The 23,245-nt window shown below is 43.1% G+C and overlaps 1 protein-coding gene across 1 annotated transcript in view; it reads right to left on the bottom strand.

Moving 5' to 3' along the window:
• The window catches only part of BMPR1A (bone morphogenetic protein receptor type 1A), a 346,242-nt gene that overhangs the window by 76,398 nt on the left and 246,599 nt on the right, over positions 1–23,245 (bottom strand). The gene's annotated exons all lie outside the window — the stretch shown is intronic.

Raw genomic sequence — 23,245 nt, 5'->3', positions numbered from 1 at the left:
GTATTATTTCCAAACTAGGTGGCACTTACTTGATCCACCTTTGAAGGATTAAATCTCAGATTCCCATAATGTTACAGGCAGACGCAGATACACCGGCGTGGCTCAAGAGCCATGCAATGCTGCCATCATAAGTCCTGTCCCATAGAAATCCGATTTCCAGTGGTGGAAAGCTGCTTACGCTTGGCTGCTGAGTGGCAGTGGTTGAGGTGTTGGTGCTCAAAGTAGCAGGCATCTTGCCCCTCACTCAGTAGTCAACCTTGTCCTGTCTGTGCACAGTTCTAGACTGACTCTCCATTCAGATATCCTGCCATTCCTGGGTGGGACATCAGGTAGCAGGCAAACGTGCCATGCAGCAGAGTCTAGGTGTTAAGCTTTGCTTCAGGCTAAGACCAGAATCTTCATTGCTTCCATCAAGTTTCACAACATCGCTAGCAAAGTTTAAATACAAAATAAATCTTATGTGATAGCTAGCTGGCCATGCAGCTCTCCACAACCATTATATACATGTTGGCAAAGATGGAGATTTACAGTGCTAAGTGTCTACAAAAGCACTAAAGATGGATGCTACGATTATACGCATCATAGCTACATTAATATGCTACCTCCTCCATGCATTAATTACCAGAACAATTTGAAACATGCCATTAAATCGGATATTACTTTAAAAAAAAAAAAAACATTTCAGACCATCTGCTCAGGTCATAAACATGTGAACAAGAGCAGTTTGATCCCATCGCCTATATCAACTCTGCCGGCACCTACGACAAAGTGTTTGAACTTGGATCAGATACATCTGAGAACAAATCCAACCAGTTCAAACGATAGTCTCTGACACTGGGACAACTGAGAAGGGGAGTGTGGTGGTGGCAAAGCGTAAGGTGGGATGGAGGAGACACAAATTTAAGAGTCCCTCCTACTCCTGAAAATGCAAGGGATCTACCAAGAAACGTTTTAGGGTTTCAAATTCTAGACTTAAAAATTAATTTTCTCCCGGTACCTACATTATACATTGATGCAGAATTCTTAAATTCTTATTAGTTATATAAGCTGAGAACAGTGCATAACAGTTACTCACAAGATAAGCAGTAGTGATCCGTGGAGTGCACTGGCCACAGTTCCACCTTTTTCTTTGATCTTGTGCCCATATTCCTAGAGTTCTGACTGCTTGCAGAACTAAATCTTTACACAAGAGATTTCAAAAACAGGAGGGCAACGTGTGTCCTAATTTTTATTCACTTGTTCCTTAATTCCTTTATAGCTGTAATCACTCAATTCACTTTCTTGTCAAACAATTCCTTTTTCCTCCTCCTTTTTTTTCTTAAGGATGAGCCCTCAAGTTGCAATTTTATTTATAGATCCTTTACTCAATCCAAAAAATCTCAAGTAATTGGAGATATGAGAAATGCTCATGAGTGAGGAAACAAACTGGTTTATGAAAAACAACAGTGCATAACAGCCCTTAATCCACTTTTTGGTTTTCGTCTTCGAATACGGTGCCGTAATATGCCCTTAGTTCTAAAACACGAAGGTGTAATGAATAGAGCAACCATCTGGTGTTCAGCAATTTGGACACAAACACGCACTAACATTCCTTTCAATAATGGTCATATCTTATCCAGCTGATTAGAACAATCATAGAGCAGGTTCAAAATCTGGATCATGCTTTGTTTCTGGTCCTGGACTGTGGCCACTTGGCGAACGGAAATTCAATCATGCTGTGTATGCATAAAGAGTTCTCTGAGTCACTTAATGCAAATCACAAGTCCTACCTTTGAAGACACAAATGTGGCACGATATAAAAATAACCTAAAACAGATTCATACTCTGCTTTTAGTAGACCTTTACAGAGTGGACTGAGGAGGGGTAAATAAATGGGGGATTGAAGATGGTAGTGTGTAACTCAAACTCTCTAGCCTCACTTTTAGCACTGTGTGAACACATGTTTATGGATGAAACACAGCCGGGATGCAGGGCTCAGTGGGCATGGCCATTTTAATCAACTTATGTTATTTAAAGACATGAGTCTGGCTGGCTTCTGTAGCCTTTCCAAGGTATTAAATACCTGGACTAATTAATGGTACTATTCATTACTCCAAAACCACTCTTTCTTCCCGGTCCTTGAAATGCAAGTGCTAGTCATTACCATGCAGAAAGTGAAAAAGAGGCTTCTCCAAAAAACGAACCTCTGGAAAAACACAGCACCTATATTTTTTATGAGCTACGTTTGAATTCAGCTACACGAGCCCAAGTCACCTTCTAGCTCTCTCTTTACTATTCTAGCATAAGCACATAGTCCTCGGCTGTGTTCTTGCTCTATGAAGATACAGGAGGGAGTCCGGCAACAACTCTCTTGTCTCTTGCAGGCTCAAGAGATTACCTGATACCGAATGACTGAACTTCAAGGGATGGAATTCGAGATGCTTGTGCCATAAACATCCTACAAACAACTGAGAGAGGTGTGCAAACCTGCATGGAGGAGTCGATGTAGCAGCACTGAAAATGTCAATCAACCAGGGAGATTCCTTCTAAAAACCTGACACAGGAAGCTAGTCATCCCCCAACAGAATGACCTTGGCTTAAAACTTCCACATTACACGAATACTGCTCAACCTACACCAACGGCTTATACTGGTAGAAGGATTGTACCCCTTTCCAGAAGGACAAAACACCATTGTCTACTCAGAAAAGACCTAAAGAGAACACACAGGAAGCTGAAATCAAAAAACAATGAAGGTATTGCATGGTAAGTATTTCAACAACCGAGAAAACTCTATAAAAAGAAGTTATGGGAATCTAAAAGAATGAAAACTGAGAGCTTCTGGTCCAAATTAACATACAGTGTAAGGCACCGGAATTCAAATAAATGTTGGCAAACGATAAACCACCTGAATAGGCAAGAAAACATCTTAATGTCAAATGTGCAGGAGCAGGAATGGGCCAATTATCTCACTCAGAAATTTAAAATGAAGACATATAGCCTTCCATAGATACAGATACCAACAGACACTGTAAGTGGGCTACATCTACTGGAAACAGGCGACTGTCAACTACCCTCAAAGGGCATGACCCAGTCACCAGTGCAACAAGGGAACCCCCTAATAAGCAACTCCCTTTACACGACAAATGATATAACAAATTCAACAAACAAAGGTAAAGGTGACGGGGCGCCAGGACCCGATGGCATCCCACAAGCCACCTTTAAACAGGACACTGAATACTGGAGCATTTTCTTAGGGAAGGTGTATGCTGAAGTTGAGTTTAAAAACCAAATCCCCGACAGTTGGCAAGGATCAATTATTGCGCCCATATATATGGGAGGAGATGGAACCAATCCTTCAAACTACAGGTGAATTGCACTACTGGAAAAAGAAGCAAAATATTTTGCCTCGTTGATCATCGAAGATCTGGTCAACTGGTCAGGAGAACTGAACTTGATCCCCAAAAGTCAAACAGGCTTCAAACAGGGGATTGGAGCCATCTCAAACATTCTATTAATCTCTCCAATAGCAGAGAAATGCAAGAAAATAAAACAGGATCTGCATCTCTGTTTTATTGACCATACGCTGCCTTTGACAGTGTGGACAGCAAACTTTTGTGAACCAAATTAAAAGCCTGGAATATACATGAAAGAATTCTAAGGAGATTATATGCTATTTTATACAAATACTTGGATAAGAGTAAAACTCGGAGACGGCTCCAGACTCTCAAGAAAACTGTATACGATCATGAGCCTGAAGCAGGGCTGTGTGTTGGCATCGCACCTGTTCAACCTATTCATATCAGATCTGTCAGAAAAACTCAACAAAACTAATTCCCACTCTCCGCATTTAGCTCAACTAGCTCTCTCTCACCTTGCCTACGCAAACGACATCTTCCTTTTAAATTTAACTAAAGTTGGTCTGACCAGATTATTAACCGAACTCTCCGAATTTTTGTCAGTGAACAAATTGGAAATCAACATATATAAAACAAAATCAATGCTCATTAGCAACCGGCTAGCCCCATACCACAACATATGGATAGAAGGCTAACTTTTTGAGAACGTATCCAGCTTCACTTTTGATCTCTTGAACAAAAATATGCCTTCTCCAACATTTAAGCTAGCACTAAATAAAGCTGCAAAATTTCACTTGTTAATATTGGATAAGAGCATATTCACCCAAAGATCTCATGCATGGACGGTGATCAATAGCTGCGAAGTCCTGAAACCGGCAGCCTACCTAGATTGCACATTTTCTATTCAACCAAAAAGAGAACTAATGGCACTGCGGTTTGGAAAGTACCTTTCATTGACCGAGGTGCCACACTGGAAAAATATGGACTCAAACGTGTGGCGTCTTTGCGGCAGTCATAAGAAATATTTTTTTTTTCTAATATGTCATTGTAAGAAGCTACAATCAGCACAAACCACTTTATTAAGGAGAGCCTTCCTGGACAGAGGAAAAAGAACCTGTAGGTCTGCCGTCATTAGAGGACTAGATCCATTCGACCCCCAAATGAACTGTAAATTGATAAAGTTCCTCCGTGCACACGATCAAGCTGTGAAAGCTAGGGTCATTTTATAAGGTTACCTCAGTGGGGAGTAACGTCATTACCACCTCTATTTGTTAAATCATCATTGTATGGAAATGAAGACTTATAAATGTTTAAAAGACAGCCGGATATAATGTAAATAATCAGCTGGTATTGTAAATGTTGAGTTTTAACATAAATGCACTTTATTAGTATTTTTTTAATATGCAGAGCTTGCAAAATTGAGGAAGTCAAAACAACGATTTATGCAAGTCACAAGTATGATAGATTGATTTTAAAACAGAATTAATTTCCATTTAATGTTTTTACACTGCTAGTACTAAATTGATTTAAAATATTTGAGTGTAAGGTATTTGAGCTATGCAAAATTGTTACGGTTTTAACTAACTAAACAATAAAATTCTTCTTCCATTAACTACCTCTGTCTATGAAAATGTTTTTCTCCTGCTCCAATAAATGAGAAGACCCTGGCGACCATCAAACAGCAGACAGTGACCATCTGGGGAATGCTGGTTTGTGCGAAACTGATGTAAAAAAACAGTTATGAAGATAACACAGAAAAGTTATTCTCTGCTGAAAATCAGAATCGGGCATTAACACCTGGATTTAACAACAAAAGTTAAGGTACTTAAGCATTTATTGCACTCAACCAATCAATCCGTAGATTTGTAGAGCGCTACTTGTCACCCATGAGGGTAACCGAGTGCTGGCAGTGACCAGTCTATTAGCTGAATAGCCAGGTCTTCAGGAACTTCCGGAACTCTGGAAGAGATGCGGAGGTCTGTAGATGAAAGGGTAGCTTATTCAATGTCTTTCCTGCTACGTAAGGAGAAGGAGCGACCTCTGCATCTGCTACGTCGGATGCGGGGGTGAGGGTTAGAGAAAGGGACACGGAGGTGTCAAGTGGGCTGATGCAGGTTCAGGCTGTAGTTCACAATTGTGTAGGGCCTTGTATGCATGGGTCATGAGCTTCAGCTGGCATCTTTTCTGTACAGGGAGCCAGTTAGTTACTTGAAGTGGGGGGTGACGTGAGTTTGAGTATGGCCAGCCAGGACAAGTTTGTCTGCAAAGTTCTGTCTGGTTTGTAGTAGTTGCAGGAAGTGAACTGTGATCCCTGCATATTGACCAGTCGGCTGAAGATGAAGGCCTGGGAGATGGGGTATCTTGAGCTTTGGGGTAGCCATTTGAATATCTGACAATGCATGCAAAGAATGAAGAAGCAGGTGGAGGAAACGGAGTTGACCTGAATCGTCATGGTTAGCTATTTGTCCAGAATGATGCCTAGGCTCCTAGCATGTTCAGTGGGAGTAGAAGTAGGTCAGATTTCCGAGGACCACCAGGATGCATCCCATGGGGAGCTTTTATTTCTAAAAACCAATACCTCTATCTTGTCCGTTTTTCACTTAAGGCTGTTGTCCTTCATCCAAGAACAAGTCTAAGAACAATTTTACGAGGAAATATTTACACACACCAAGTATCACAGTAGAACACTGCAAGAATGAATGGGTATATTTAGTGGTATTATTATCAATGATGAATGAGTGATAAAGACATTTCAATCAATCATCTGTAGTATGCCCCATATCTGTTACTATAGGGGCCAGAACAATGCTTAATTTATAAAAGAATAATTGCTGGGGTCCACATTTTTGTTCAGAAGCCTGCAGATGGTACTATTTAATGCGGGGTTCAGAATGTTCAGGCTGCATAGCCTTCATTCCACCTCATGCCTTTTCATCCATCAAAAGACACTGCCTGCCCCTTTATCTCAAATTTTCAGATGCTCTTTCCTCTATGTTTTCTTTATTTGTCACTATGTTCAGTCTATATTCCTACTTCTTTCCACCTATTGTGTTTTTCTCATCTTGCTGTGGGTCAAGGTCTGTTGAAATAAAATACGTGCTGCTTCCCTAAAATAAAGGCCGGTGCTCCCGCCTGCAACCAACCACCGGCTCAAATTAAGCACTGGGTTAGGATAAAATGAGTAAGCGTTAATCCTTAGTACTTGCATTAACGACCCCCCCGCCTAGGAAGCCTGACGATACTGCAGCTGGAAACAGAGAATGGTGAAACACGCAGGAAAAAGTGGTTGGAAAGGCAAACTTCACAATCCCTTTACAATAAAGTGAGGATTCCAGAAAGGCACATGGGAATGACAAAAATGTACAATGGGTAGCTTTAACTGCACACACTTCTTTTCGAAGTTCACAGAAAGTTAGAGTTCTCACCCAATGAATATACAAAGTGGTAGAGAAGAGACCATTCACAACTCAATCCCTTAAAGAAAAGTTATCAAAGGGACAGGGGCGGTGAAGGCCTTTACTTGCACACCATTTTGCAAAATTACTTCTGTGGTGATTTTTGGCAGCTTTTGCAGAAGGATGTCACAACTCCTTACTGGCTGTGAAACCTCCCAAGAGCAATGCAGCTTTTGTAGACCTATCAGTTCAAGCATCATACCATCAGGAAAAGATGTTGCAACAATAGTGGCGGGTCCCATGGAGACCCAAGGGGAAGGGGGGGGGGGGGGGGGGGGGGGGGGGGGAGAGCTCTCAAGAAAGGATCAGGGAAGAGCTCTCAAGAAAGGACCGGGTTTAACAAAGCCCTACAGGGCTGAAAGGAGCAATCAGAATCACCTGTGCCCTGTTATAGCATCTTATGCAATGATCTCAGAAGAAGAAAGTTCATGGAAGCCATTACAAAAGGCATATGGGCCATTTGAAGATAAGTCATGTTGATTGTTATCTTTGGGCAAAATATTTACAGACATTACCCCTCGTTACAAAAGTAGGATATTATGACAACACATGAATAAAAGCCTTTGAATGAGCCTGAGCAATCACTGAGTTTGGAAAGAATCAATATTGACTCTTGCACATGCCTGTTCTCACCTAGCAGACTGGAAACAGAAGATGGTCTTTCGCACAACTGCAAAGGCTTGCACCACATATGAAAATCCTAGATACCCCACTCCCCCTTAGCAGAGTAGGTTCCTTTTGCCTCATTTACTGTTGATGCACATTAACAGAGCCAGGTCCACGGATTAATAAGAAAACAGACACCAGACCACAGTCCACTGTTGTTAAACCTCCCAGTTAGAGCATTAGGTGGCCTTCTGAAAGAACCACTCTTCCTAGTCTGACTGGGCCCCTAATGCTGTCCTCCAAACTCTTCAAGCAGGCATTATTTTATAAACTCAAAGGTGAGCGGAGTAGTGGCAGAAAGACACCACCAATATATAACTATACTCTTGACTCTTGCTTAGTGACAGCTGGATCTCTTTTGTCACTAGATGACAGGCTGAGGGTTTCAGGTCATGTCTGGGAATGAACAATCGCTTTGGAAAAGGAGAAAAAAGTTGGAATCTGTCCCTCTCATCAGTGTAAGATCTTTGCAAGCAAAATGGACAGATGAGATTGATTTTCTCCTTCGTTCTTAGATCATAAAACATGCCCCAGATTGATGCAGACAAACACCTATAAATGTCTTGACTTGTGATGGCAAAAGTTGCAACCCTTCCTAGTTGACTGGAAGCCCGCAGAAATGACAGGAACTATATCCCCCATCTGGTGTCATTCTCTCTTTGGGTGAAAAGGAGCAGAAATGTGGCAATCCTCCACATAGACAAGTGCTCATTCTTTGCTTGCGTAAAATAACCGTTAGCCAAGCATACACTTTATGACTATTATTTTAAGCAGTAGGACGGTATCAGGTACAGGAAACGGTGGGTGGACACTAAAAACCAAAAAAGTGCTGTCCCTCCAGAAAAACAGCCATAGAAAATATGGGCGTTTGCAGATTTAGAGAAACTCGGCAGTAATTCAAATCCATTAACAGGATGACTTATGTGCAAATGGATTTCAACAGGACGAGGCGCTGGGTGGGCACGGCTCGAACAATCAAACAAAGGGTCTTACAAAAAGGTATAGATTAAAAAAACTGAGATCTACAAAAGTGAACTTGGTATCGACTTGGAACGAACTCTCAGGGTGATGACTTTCTCACAGATTAATAACTGATGAAATGAAGGAGGGACAGTTAGTGAATGGGGCTAGGAGGGACAGTTAGTGAATGGGGCTAGGAGGGACAGTTAGCGAATGGGGCTGGGAGGGACAGTTTCACAACATATGCATTTTAAACAGTACATGACGCACTCCCCAGCTCAAACTATCAGCTCCGCAATGAATATGGTGGAAGCGACAATTTCTTTCCTCTCTAAGTAATAAAAATAGTGGCGGAGCTAGGAGTTCATCAAGGCATCCTGTGTGTGCTTCATCTGCACACCGTAAGTCCATGCAGTGGGCGAACATATCGTTTCACAAAAAGGGGTACGAGGGGAAAAGAGTGAATTGGCCTAATGTGAGAAATAGAGCCAACGCTACACCTTTCCAACAACGCCTTAGAGGTTCATATTTAGAAATGCGTTTTTAAATGGAGGTGTTCGGTTCCTAAACCGTCAACGCAAAAAGCGCTCCCACACAGAGGTGCCACTGTTCCAACGGCGAGGCACTGCCAGCCGCGCTCGGTCAGAGTGAAGTCAGGCAGCAGCTGTGTAAATTCCCGTTAACAAAGGCCCTTCACTCCGACATACCAAACGCGTGAACACAGGAGGTGCAGCTGAGGAGTGACCTCAGTGGAGGGGAATGTTCCAGCAATCAATAAATAGCGACCTACAGCAAAACACTCGGATCTTTCCATGCCTCAGTCTGGCCTTTCCGTGCGGTCCAATTTACGTCCCAGACCCGTTCGTCCAAGGACCGTCACATTCTGGATGTGGCACCCTTTGAATAAGGCTATTGATACCCCTGGCTCCCAAAATGGTAATGTCCTATGTTAAACGGAATTCTCTTGTTGGGAAGAACTCCCTTCTGAAGCTGCAACTAGAAGGAAGTATTTCGGGAATGGGGGAGCAGACACGAATCCTTAAATAATAAAATATATTTTAATTATTGAAGGGGAGTGTGCGAGTTACTGAAAGATTTACAAACAAGACCCATTTAAGGCAGTGCAGCATCAGTAAAAAAAGACGTGATTGAATAAACTAGCAGGTCGTGATGCTGCTAGTGGCCACATAATTCTGTGTGCACATGCATGTGTGATGACGTATGCGAGCAGGGGTCACCAGGTATGTGTGCAACTACAGAACGACAAGAGTGGCCTTTCAATTATTGTTTTTTATTTACCATTTCACGATGGTGGATGCCACTTGGCGAGGCAAATTAAAATTTTTATTTTTGCTTACTCGCAATCGCTATTTTGTTTTTAATTAAACAAAAACAAAGTGGTCCGGCAGCAAATGGCAGCTCATGGACCCTCCAAAAAGACTGAAAAAAACATTATTTTAATGACCACGAGGAGCAATGGAAAACAGGGTGGTGGGTACAAAAAGGGATTCAGCATGGAAAGCAAGGGATGAGCTTGAAGCTAGTGCAAGTGACGGAAGCCTAGTTCTTGGTGGAGGTGGCGGAAGCAGCACACAAGGACAATAACTTAAATTAATCTCAGCCACTGGTAATTACTTATGGTCGCATCCCAGGACATAATTTTTTATTGCCCACCATGCCACCTCAGATTAGACCCAGTTATATGCGAATCAGTCTTGTACCAGCTCCAACATTAACAGACCAGCCCAAACTGCCAAGCCAGATCTTCATTAAACCAGAATACAAGCAACCCAAAACTGGTTGGTACAAGGAGTTTATTAGATTAGTCAACAGTAACAACTGCCATTTACAGAGCTTACAAATAGCAAGACGGGCTATATAAAATACATTAGATTATATTTGATTTGATAGCAAAATATATAGATATAAGCAGCTTGATACACAAAATAAAAAGCCCTTCTCACTTAAAACCCATAACACCTAGAAACCAAACTTTAATGCAGGAAGAAACCAGGCTCTGTTAAGCTCCAACTCTCTTCTTCTCATTCCTCCTAATCTTAAAACATCGACCCAGGCACGTTCTCTCTCAGGAAATGCTCTTAGGATCTGGAGTTTGCTCCCCAAAGATCGCCGTTGGAACCCCTCCTTCTTCTGCCTCAAACAGGACCTCAAATCTCTACAGCTCAACAAATACTTCAACACATACACTAACTGATCTACAGTTCTCAAAGACTCTACCCTCATCAACTAGATCAATTGAGACGGTCGTCGGTCGCATCGCCATTACCTGAAAGCTGTACTGTTATAAACTTCTATTTACTTTTTTGCTAATACTTAAATGATGTATGGTTTTCTACACTTTCTATGACTTTCTCGACCCTTACGAATCCTCATGTAATTCACGTAAACTTATACTCATAACATGTAAAGTGCTCCAATACCTATGGGTCTTGCTAGCGCTATATACAACACAAATAAATAAATAAATAGAGGCAGTCTCCAAACGTACACCTGCTTATTCAGTACTCGGCATTCATTACATCCAGTCTAGGGTGTGCTGCTTTAGAACCCCTCTTTATTAATTTCAAAATTCCCCTCATTGCCAAGCGGAGGACGGAAATTCCATCTCTTCAACATTTCAACTTTATGAAAATTAACTATTATTATTTTTAGGTATCACGAACACTTTCTTGAATTAAAAAAAAATACATAACGAGGCTTTCAATACGAATTGCCAAATGTGTGACTGCGACAGAACGTCACTTTTCAAAAGGTCTTCAGTCTAGACCAGATCCTTGTGAAACCTGACCTCTTATTTTTTCACCACTCTTAGTCAACACAGACTTGCAGACTCCCCTGGCTAGATTTGCCTCATATGCTCGTTATTCCCCTCCTCATTCCTGCAAGCAGTTTCCTTTTGAGCCAGCAAGGAAAACAAAGTCCCTCAAGTGGGGTATGAACGTAGGGAAAAGAACCACTTGCCTTACTATTTTTTTTTTTTAACGTGTGGCTTTAAATTTTTTCCGATGCCACTTTAGTCGACTCAAGCTTGTTCTTGTTAAGGCGGATAATCAAGGGTAATGAGAGTACGACGGTAGACTGAGCAGCCTCGGTATCTGATCTCATAATCCCACATCACACTAGTGAATACACAGGTCATTCATTATATATCCACTGTATAAGGAGAAAAATCAAACACACTACGCAGGTCCACACTAAAGCAATACTACATCCACCAGCCAAGCCGCCCACTTACACCACATCACCCAATCTCTAGTAGTCCTGCAAGGGATCCTCTTAAAAACCACGTCTTACCATGAAGGAAGCCTCCTAGATTTACCAAGCGAACCTGTTAGACCACATCACAGTGCCTTTTTGAGGTCGAGCCTGGGCAAAGCATGTGCTGCTCTGTGAGGCATGCTGTATTCGAGAATGGACTTGAAGCCCTGCCCACATTTTCCATTGGCTTGTGTCATTGACCTTCGTAAATGCTGGCTTCCGATTGTTAATAGGCTGGTTAGTTCCTCCTTAGTACAGCCTTTTCTTCATTTGTAACCTACCCGGAGGGACTGCCCTTTTACTTCTGTTAGACGGTATGCCTTATTTAGTCTGTAAGCACTATTTTCTATAACGAGTTTCTACTACTGCAGGCACAACATGCTTTCCTGCAACATTCAGCACGACACGTGCGTTTTCACTTTCCAAGAAGACCGAAACAATGGCGGCCACTTCTTTTAAGTAAATTAGTCTCGCATTTACATGAGTTCGGGCTACTGGCATCGTAAATGAAATGCCTTTTATTTATGTGTTAATTATCAAAACAGATAAATAAAAGGCATTGTCATTCACAATGCCAATAGCAGAAGCTCTCGCAAATGCGATACCTATTGCATTGCAAATGCTTGTTTTCCTTAGCCATGCTGCACAGTATTTCAGACATGGCTAAAAACGATGGCAAAGCCAAAAGGTCCTAAAGAGACCCATTAGCTTTGCCAATGCTTGTTTACTTTGTTAATAATTTCTGTGACATTAAAAAAATTGGCATGAATCTTTCCCCAAAACATATTTATCCAAATCAAATCAAATAAACGTTATTCGGTTTTACAGGTATAAAACCATAAAAGTTGAAAAACATATACATTAAAACAGGGTGGATGATTCCATATAGTAACAAATCACATTAAATATAATTAAAATTCATAGCACACTCTCCCAGAACAATCTCAATCAATAGAAAAGCAAGGTTCAAGTTCAGATAATATCCCCCTTTAATCAACACTCTCCACTAAAAGTTAACCCCACCCTCAGCCCGAATATACCGTCATTATAGTCTAAAATCATTGTCCTAAAAAACTACTAGTCAAGACAAGCCCTGGACTTCACCGTGGATTTCAGATAGCCAACAATAAAAAAAAAATACAACCATCCTTCAACAGTTGGAGATACAGTAGAGCTGGACGAGCCTACTTAAAATTCATCTTCTTTAAAATAGGAACTAAAAAGTACTTCTGGGGCACATCATAAAAATTACAAAAAAACAAAGTGTAGCAAATCTTGTGGAGACTCTCCGTCGCAGCCACAGGGTGCTAACAACTGGCATCTACTGCTTCCTCTGGGGATTGCAAGCAGGAGGTGAAAAATATCCAAACGGAACCTAGTTAATAGGAACCGCTCATAAATAGATAAAAACCCCAGAAGATAAGGCTCGGCAGATTAAGTTGGCTTTAGCAATAAAAATTTGCAGACACTAGGTTTCCGCAATTCCACCTCTTCCCATTCCAATTTCCTTCGACTGTTGAAGGATTCCCTGATTAACCCCACATCCTTTTTAGTTATTAATTTGGGATTAGAGAAAAGGTCAGCCCGCCCCAGCTTATCGAAGCTGCTCTTAATATATTTGAGCCTCGGTATGCGGAGCGTGTTGTCAAGGGTCATACAATCTTTTAAAATCAACTGGGTTAAAATTAATGCCTTGTTTAACCAGAACGTGAGGGGGCGAAGTACCAGAGTATCACATAAATAGGGCACCCCCAGTTCTTCGTGTACCACCATATTGGACAGGCCACGTGGAACACCCAACAGCCTTTTCTAGAAAGTGTTCTCCACCACCTGTAAAACGTCTGGAGACATGCCCCCATATTTCGCTCCCATAGGCGGCTAAAGCTCCACTCTTTGCTTGGTAAACTTTCAACAGGGCTGCGACTGGTCTGTTTCCTAGTTTATAGGCAAAATTAAAAATGGCCGCATTCACCCGAGCCAAATGCCTCTTTTTTCTTTGTTTTAGGTGCCCCCACTTTAATTGATCATCCAATATGACACCCAAGTATGAAAAAACGTCTGTGCGGGGTACTTTAGCAGGGCCTACCCTAAATTGGAAACTTTTTTTCGGGCGTGTTCCCACCTGCATTATGTAGGATTTTGAGTTTATCCAATATTTATAAGCTTTGGGGTCACCGTGGCAAGTTTTGTGCAGATCCATAAAGCAAGGGCCAAAAAAAGGGGGTGCATTCAATCTTTGCATTTTAATGCGCATTGTACTCTTTGCTATTCAATACTGGAAAAACAGTTGAACTAATTAATGCCAAAATTGGTATGCAAGAAGAATTTTATTCAAAATATTGCCTTGGTTTGGAACAAATCAGTTCAATAATTTTCATGTTGCTTTTTAGGATTGGGCATCAAGATTTAACATTTTTGAGATGTTTAGACCATAAATCTACAGATCTGCAGAATCCGAAATCCAATAAAAAAAAAATTAAGGCATAAAAAAATTTAGGCACACAATTGGGCTAGGGAGCTTTTTATCCCTTCATCCACGGAGATTTTCTAATCAGTCTGCTGTAGCTGCCATAAATACCACAGTACACTAAACATTGTGTTGAGAAAAATAAAAAGTGCATCAGAGGGCAGGGTGAGGCTACCCTGTCCCTTAGTCCCAGTTGGGGGCTGTAGCATTAACAGGAATATTTAAATCATGATTTTCCTAATGTGGAATTCGCAATATCAAACCCTCGCTGGGTCCCAGGGACCTTCCTAGTGTGGAATTTATTTTGTTCAAAGTATTTGGTGTACTACATCTGTGCTTGGCTTAACTCAGCCCTCCCTTACACCCCCATCCCACCAATCATGCATGGCCTTCAGGTGTGAGCAGGGAGATTTGGACACCTACAGTAGGCTAGGATCATGTCCCAGCCATAGGCCAGACTGTGTGGCCAAAATCCACTGCTGGATGCTGTGCACTGTGGGGGTTGGCTGCCTGTAGCTGGTTGGGCACAGTACATGGCCAAAAGCAACACAGAGTGGGAGTTGCCGTTCATGGTGGGAAGGCCACATGCAGCAGGGTTGATCGCCTGGGGCAGGATGGGCAAGGAACAGTTGGATGTGATACATTATCAAAATACTTAACTAATTAATTCACGGGGGAACAAAATTTAAAGTTATATTAAGGTTAGTTTCTGTTGTAAGACATTAAAATAAAAAAATTTTAACTCCTAAATTTACTGAAAGAAATCACAGTTAAAGGGCAGTTATGGCTACAAAACAAAACTTAAAAGCCACTGAAGGGCTTGTTGTTAAAGGACATAATTGATGAGATCACTGATGGCATCACCTATGATAGTGTTGACATACCTGTGTAAGGCCAAACAATGTTTTTAAAAAATAGGAAAAAAGGGGCCTATGGCAGTATGCAGCAGGGGTTGATTTTCCGCGGACGCATGACAATCCGTTGAAAGGAAGACCTTAAACTAAGTCTGGCTGCAGGCCATGGAAGGTCAGACCCCTGCAGCAAATCACAACTGCATAAAAACACAAGCATTGACAAACCCAATAGGTCTGGCCTATGCAAGAGCTATTGGTTTTGCCAATGTGTTTCAGCCATGTTGTACATTAGTGTGGCTGCTGTCCGGCATGGTTAAAAGTTAGTTGCACAGAGGAGAGTGGCATGGAGTGGAGTGCCGTGAAATGGAGTGGTGAAGAGTGTTGTAGAGTGTCGTGGAGTAGCATAGAATGGAGTAAAGTTGCATAGAGAGTGGCAAAGAGTGGCAGTGTGGAGTAGTGTCATGGAGAGGCACAGAGTGGTGCAGAGTAGAGAGCAGTGGCGTGAAGTGCTGTAGAGTAGACTGGCAGAGTGTAGATGCTTAGAGTGTAGTGATGCAGAGTACAATGGCATAGAGTGCATTGGCAAAGAGTGACGTAAACTGGCTTAGAGTGGTGCACAGTAGACTGCAGTAGTATAGAGTGCAGTGTTGGCGAGTAAATTCGTGTAGAGTTCAGTGGTAGAGAGTGCAGTGGTAGAGAGTGCAGTGGTAGAGAGTGGCATAGAGTGCATTGGGGTAGAGCAGTGGTGCATAGTAGAGTGTTGTAGAGAGCTGTAGCATAGATTACAGTGGTGCAGAGTAGATTAGAGTGGCATAGAGTGCAATGGTGTAGAGTAGAATGACATACAGTGCTGTGACGTGGAGCATAGTGTTGCAGAATATAGTGGGGTAGAGTAAATTGGTGTAGAGTATGATGGCGTAGCGTGCAGTGATTTAAAGTAGTGTGGCATAGAGTACAGCATCATGGAGTAGAGTGGTGCATAGTAGAGTGGTGCATAGTAGAGTGGAATGGCGCAGAGTGGCACTGTGGAGTGGCAGAGTGGTGCAGGGTAGAGTGCAGTGGCATAGAGTAGAGTGGCAGAGTGGAGTGGTGCAAGGTAGAGTGCAGTGGCAGAGTAGAGTGGCATACAGTGGAGTAGTGCAGGGTAGAGTGCAGTGGCATAGAGTAGAGAGGCACAGAAGGCAGTGGTGCAGAGTAGATTAGAGTTGATTGGTGTAGAGTGGAGTAGTACAGAGTAGAGTGTATTTGAATAGCGTGCAGTGGTGTAGAGTGAAGTGCTGCAGAGTAGAGTAGAGTGCAGTGACGCAGAGTGCAGCGATGCATAGTAGAGTGGCATAGAGTGCAGTAGAGTGGTGCAGAATAAACTGTAGTGGCATAGAGTGCAGGGGTGACAAGTAAAACGGTGTAAAATTCAGTTACAGAGTGCAGTGTCAAGAGTACAGTGGCGTAGAGTGCAGTGGCGCAATGTAGTGGTGCAGAGTGACGAGTAAAATGGTGTAAAATTCAGTTGCAGAGTGCAGTGTCAAGAGAGCGGTGACAGGGTGAAGTGGCGTAGAGTGCAATGGTGAAATGTAGTGGTGTAGAGTAGAGTGGCAGAGTGCATTGGTGCAGAGTAGACTAGAGTGAAACAATGCAGTGGCGTAGAGTGCAATGGAGTAGAGTGACATAGGGGGTTGTGGGATACAGCACAGTGTTTCAGAATACAGTGGCGTAGAGTGCGGCTGTGCAGAGTATATTGGAGTAGAGTACAGTGATTTAAAGTAGAGTGGCACAGAGTGAAGAGCGGAGTAACGCAGACAGAGCGGAGTGGCAGAGCGGAGTGATGATGAGTAGAGTGGTGTAGAATGCATTGGTATATAGTAGATAGACGCAAAGTAGAGTAGAGAGGCATAGAGTGAAGTGACGTAGAGTGGAGTGGTGTGGTGTGGTGCAGAGTAGAGTGCCGAGTAGAGGGCAATGGCTTTAACTGGTGCATGCATGGTATGGTAGCACACTGCCATTCATGACAACACATTTTCAATTGGAAATTACCATTACATTTGCACAGACAATCAGTTTTACTGATAAAAGTACACAGTGCACACATGATAATGTGAGCAAATGTCATCACCTAATCCAACGATTTGCTTCCACCACACTTCAGAATTATAAACAAATGTGCTTCATTTGTGCTATCGTAATTCTGATATATTCTGAAATATCTGCACAACTCATTTACATTTTGAAGTGTGCTAGAATTTGTTTTTTATATCCACAGCAAGATTGACACATTTCCTTTCACAGCAAGGTTGTCACATAAATCCTCTCACTTTGAAGTCAGAGAAAGAAAAGAAAACACCAAGTTTGATAGATGAGTCTGACATTTGACCTCTGTCTCTGAATGCACAGCAAATGTTACAAGATAAGTAAAAGATTTAAAGGCTTGTTTAGAGAAAGTGAGCACTCGTGGAAGAATACACAGATCGGTAGTAAACAGGAGATGCTCAACGGGAGGGGAGCCTAAAACAAATAAAGCCAGCAAATCGATAGCAATCAAATGTGAGTTACAAACCACAAAGCCAACAGTAAGCAATGGGCAGGGTGCATTGCTAGGAAGCTTTCCGAATGTCCCCAAGATGTCTTCAGTAAACCAAACAGCTGAGCTGTGCTGTCCTTCGACCTACAAACATAGTGCACAGTGTGGACTGGCCGCATGGCATAAGGCGAGACTCCACAGTTAACCAGGCTGCCCTTGGCTAAATGCTTTTTTCAGCATTGGTTTAACCATCCATGGAGGAGATGGGCTTGTGCCCTGGCAGTAGGCCAGACAATGCAACCAGCCCTCGTTGCACACAGTTGAATACCATGCACAATGGGGGCTGGTCACATGCGGAGAGTTGGCTTTAGAGCCTGGGTGCAGCTAAACAAAGCTGCACACAGCCAAATGTAGTTGGTTGCTCACAAAGAGTTGTGCACAGGGTCGTGCAGCTCACACCTGCTGCACATGTGCAATGGCAGAATACCGTTACCTCCCAGATGGTATCATCAATAACGTAAGGTCATCAGTAATATCATCAATCATGTCATTTAACAAGTCCTGAATGATGCCCAGTGAGAGGTCATAAAAAGTGTATGATGGGGTTGCGACTTACGGTTAGTTAACCTAAGCATAACTTATTCAGTGGTTTTTATGTCTCATTTTGTTACTATGACTGATTGTGTTCTTTCCAATGAATTCCTGCATTTTTTTAAAACATATGTCAAGGTTATATAACCAAAGCTAACAATACCTTCACTTTAACCTTTGGTTTTTTTCATTGAATGTACATCTATATTCTTAACACTGGAAGCATCACTCAATAGTGATGCAGGTCTATGGAGAAGCCACAACCTAGACCAACGCTCTTCTTTAATTGGGGTTACAATACCCAAGCCAGAGATTCTAGTCAGGAGACTACATAGATTGAAAATGGACACCACAATTTTCCCACCTTTCACTCTGTACGTTATTTACATGCATCAACAGTACCATCCATCGTATATTACATATCACATGGGTTCATGCAACATAGCTTCCTTGGGTTCCATGATCCAGAGTGTATCTGGTTTGACGGGGATGGCGCATCAGCAAAGGGACCTGGAGACCACACCGCCTTCATGACAACCAATACCAACGCCTCCTGAAAGAAACAAAGCACACCCTAGCAGACCGCATAGAAGCCAGCACAAACTGCAGCAAGGACCTCTTTGCAATCGTAAATGAGTTCTCCAACCCAGCAGCCACTGAGAACGACATCACCTACTCCCATGAACTATGTGACACCCTGACAGACTAATTCCACGACAAGATCTCAGTCATCTACGAAAACTTGAAATCGCAACCCCCGCCTTAGACAGCTTCAACCTGCTCACTAACCCCAAACTCCTGCTCACTCATTGGGACCCTCTCACTACTCAACCCACGATCTCCATCATGAACTCTGTTCACTCCAGAGCACCCACGGACCCCTTTTCTCCACAGACCCATGTCCCCAGCACGTCATTAACCTCGGAACCAAGATAATTGGTGACGAGCTCAAGAAAGTCCTGAACACCACTATCACCTCGGCCTCCTTCCCAGAGGACTGGAAACACGCAGAGGTAAAGCCAATAAGCAGATCCGAAGAAGTACCGGTCCATCTCCCTGCTTCCCTTTCCAGGGAAGGTTCTCGGGAAGGCAATTAACCAGCAACTCACTGAACACCTCGAACACAACTGCTTCCTGGACCCCTATCAATCCGGATTTCAAGCCAACCACAGCACCTAGACAGCCCTGACCGCAGCCACCAATGACATCAGGGCCCTCATGGGCCAAGGTGAAACAGCAGCTCTAATTCTTCAGCAACTGTCAACTGCCTTCGATACAGTCTCACATCAGAATTCAGGGAGACGTCCTCGAATGGATTGCCTCGTACCTCACCGGTAGAACCCAGAGAATCAGTCTCCCACCATTCACCTCAGAACCCAAGAAGATCATCTGTGGCGTTCCCCAAGGATCATCCCTCAGCCCCACCCTCTTCAACACTTACATGATCCCCTTGGCCAACACCGTCAGACCGCATGGACTCAACATCATCTCCTACGCTGATAACACACAGCTCATCCTCTCGCTGTCAGAAGACCCCTCCACCACCAGAGCCAACTTCCACAGTTGCATGATGAACTTAGACGACTGGATGAAGGACAACTGTCTCGATCTCTACTCTGAAAATATAGAAGACCTCATCTTTGGGCACACCACCTCACCATGGAATGATGCATGGTGGCCTACTGAGCTTTGCCAGTCCCCCACCCGACAGAACACACTCGCAACCTTAGCATCATCTTGGAAAACAAGTTATCTATGAAAAAAACAGTAAAAGCAGTCTCATCCGCTTGCTTCAAAACCCCACACAAGTTCCACAAGATTGTCAGATGGCATCCAGTCAACACCAGACGGACTGTCCAGCAGGCACACGTCATCAACAGGATGGACTACTGGAACACACACTACGTATCAATCACAGCATGCCTCCTGAAGAGACTACAGGCAATACAAAACATATCCGCACAACTCATCCTCGACCTCCCCAGATGGGGCCCACATCACACCCCAGCTCAAGAAGCTATACTGGTGCTCGATCAAGAAGAGATGCCAGTTCAAGATGTTGACTCACACATACAAAACAATGCACAACGAAGGACCAGCATACACAAACAAACGCCTGATAATCCTGGCCCCTGATATACCCCGTAAAAAATTGTTGTCCAGAAATTTTCATTTTGATTTGTGTTTTTGGATCATTAGAGGAGTGATTTAGCTTGGTTAGACATTGCTGATCCGGGACGAAGTTTTCTGGACATTTTAAACAAGAATTGCATAGATAATAGGTCTCGCCTTTGGGACCTTATAAGTCTTTAGCCATGCAACTGTTGATGTTGTTGCACCAAGGATATTATACTGCATAACTAAATACTTATAAGGTCCCAAAAGCGAGACCTATTGGCTATGCCAATGCTTGTTAGAGCCTTGCAGAAGACTTTCCATCCCAACAACTTGTGGCAACAGGCAGCTAGCCAGTGGAGTAATTTTAAGGCTGGTTTTATATGATCCTGTGTTTGAAGTCTTCGCCACATTCCATGCCCCTGGTTTTGTAGCCTTTTCAGCCGCTCTACAAGTTTGTTAAGCAGCCCAGCCTATTCCTGTCATTACCCAGTGTTCTTGTCAACTCCACCGATTATCCTTGAAGTGATAGCAGGATTTCATGAAATGCGGAAAGATATTTATTTTGATGCCTTTGACCATCGCTTTGGCTTGTGGAGTAAATAACAGGAATGAAAATTGACTCCGGCACGCTTGTCTTTCATTGAGGCACATGGACCAGCTATAGCTAGGCTCTGAGGCCAGTCTGACTGTGTTCCTCGAAGCCCCCGAATCTCGGTCTTAACTAAGTTCATAAATGGGGGCTTCTCCCCGATTAAAAAAAAATTTATGAGGCGAGAAACATTGAAGATGATTGTAAGGGAGGTAGATGTCTGGTGCAAGGAATGTTTGTCCAATTTTGAGGTAAAATAAAGGGTGGAATACAGAGATATGAATTGGAAGATGATGAAGGAGCATTTGGGAAAGGTCTTGGGATTGGCAGGAGTATGACGTTTTGTCCGCCTGTAATACTGGACATTTGGCTTAACCACCCATTACAGACCGTCCTCGTAAAAAATTGTATTCCCAAGGAGCTGCATTTATCATCTAAACGTGTTTAGGGGCAAAATCAGCGATCAAACTAGAAAATCCTACACTGGGAACAGCGGTACGCAAGCGTAAAAACGGATAATGGGGCACACGACGGGGAGACATTATTTGTCTTCAAAATCTGCCTACTTTTGGCACTTTGCATCTAAGCAAATTGTGGGCTATGTAATTCAAAATAAACCTTGTTTTGTTTGAAGCGTTTCTGTAATCCGGATTCGTCCCCTAGAGTTGACAGCCTGCCTCTGGCACTTTCGTCCCCCGTCCCACCCCCTCTCCCCACCAGGGGAGCAGTCTGGGGTTCCTGAGCAGTGCTCACAGAGGGCGTGCCCGCGGCGTCTGTGGGAATGTGAGCTGCAGAAGGCTGTAAACAGCCGGTGACTCATCGCATAGCTGTCACATGGAGTGGCTGTGGGGCATCGCTGCTGTGTGGGTGGGTGCGCGCGTGCACCTAGAGGGGGCGGTGACCGCTTCCATCTGAGTGGTTAACATACAGCCAGTGACACCTGACGGGCGCAGACCCGAGGTGCGGGGCTCAGGAGAATGGACAGACCGGAGCCGAGCTCGGCGCCAGGGTTCTGTGGTCTGAGGAAGGTAACCGTGGAACAAGCCCCCTAGGAGACGGAGGAATGGGGATCCTTGGTGACGGTAGTGCAGAGTCTAGAAAAATGGGGGCTGGGTCGGCTACGACAGACGGCAGCTGGAAACACGCTGTTTAATCACATTACAACTCGGCGTTTCTTTCCCAGAATTAAAATGCTTTACAGCTCCTTCCTGTAGACACTTGTGTGTGTAATAATACACTATTTATTGTAGCTTCAGAATCTGGGAAGAGTGCCTCACTTCTGTTCTTAAAAGGCGACCTGTTTTTGCTGGGAAAACATCAAAAGCATGTGAAACTACAGAGGATAACAAACCTTTCACAAGCGTTGTAGTCTCACTCTCAACAGTTGCTTGCTTCCGAGTTAAATCCTCTTACCAGGGGCGTAAAGCAGACCCCTGCTGCTGACGTCGGAAAGTGGAGACTCCCACCCTTTACGGTGTCCCCTATTAAATAAACAAGCGTGGCCCGCAGCCGCAAAAGTTAAAGCGATGCTGAGGGCACCAGTCAAAGGGGTTTCAGTGGGGCGTTTCTCCTGCGGGAGCGAGCAGGGGCACCATCTGTTTGCAAGATAATTACAAACAGATGTCGCCAAAGCTCTCTTCCGCAAGGGAAACGCCAAACGTGCACACGTTGCAATAGAAAGCAATGCAAAGCGTGCACGTTTTGGCCAAAAAAGCTGATCGATTCCAAGAAGTCCCCTCCTATGCAGCGCATGCGCGCTGCGTAGGCGAGACCTAATAATGGTGTATGTGTTACAGTGATGATGTAATATTTCAGGAACCATGAAACCTTTATACTTCATTTTGGTGTCAACACATAGGTTTTGGAGTTCAAATAGTCTTATAGAGACAGAAAATAACTCCTTGGAACAACCCTTCTGTCATTTTTCAAAATGGAGACTATAATAGAGGAAGAAGAGACATATAGAAAGGAAACAAATAAGAATGGTTTTGGATCCTATTATGTATACACCAAACAATATTTTTAATCTGAATAAGAAAAAAAAAAAGTTTATCACTCCTGTTTCAGACACACTTCATAGATCACTTTATTTGTTTCAGCAATCACTCATGGTACAATTGCAGAATGTTGAACATTTGAGAAGAGTATATCGTCAGGGACATTTTTTTGTAGCAAAGGTTTTGTAAGTACATGTATGTGTAAGTTCTGTGGGTAGAGGCTTTAGAAAATTAATAGGTTTTAGCACACCATCAATATTTTCCCAACCAAATTCACACTGATCTTTCTCTATGTATGCATGATGCAAAATATTTACACATCTTCTGATCAAGTAGAACGCTTTTTAATGTGTCCACGCACAAAATATATCAATGGAAGGTCACTTAGCCGGACTGATCGCTTGAAATCACTGCACCC

This window comes from Triturus cristatus, chromosome 1_2, assembly GCF_964204655.1.
Source record: "Triturus cristatus chromosome 1_2, aTriCri1.1, whole genome shotgun sequence".
Lineage (NCBI taxonomy): Eukaryota > Metazoa > Chordata > Amphibia > Caudata > Salamandridae > Triturus > Triturus cristatus.
The sequence above is the reverse complement of the archived record's forward strand: the minus strand, read 5'-3'. Positions and strand labels throughout refer to the sequence as shown.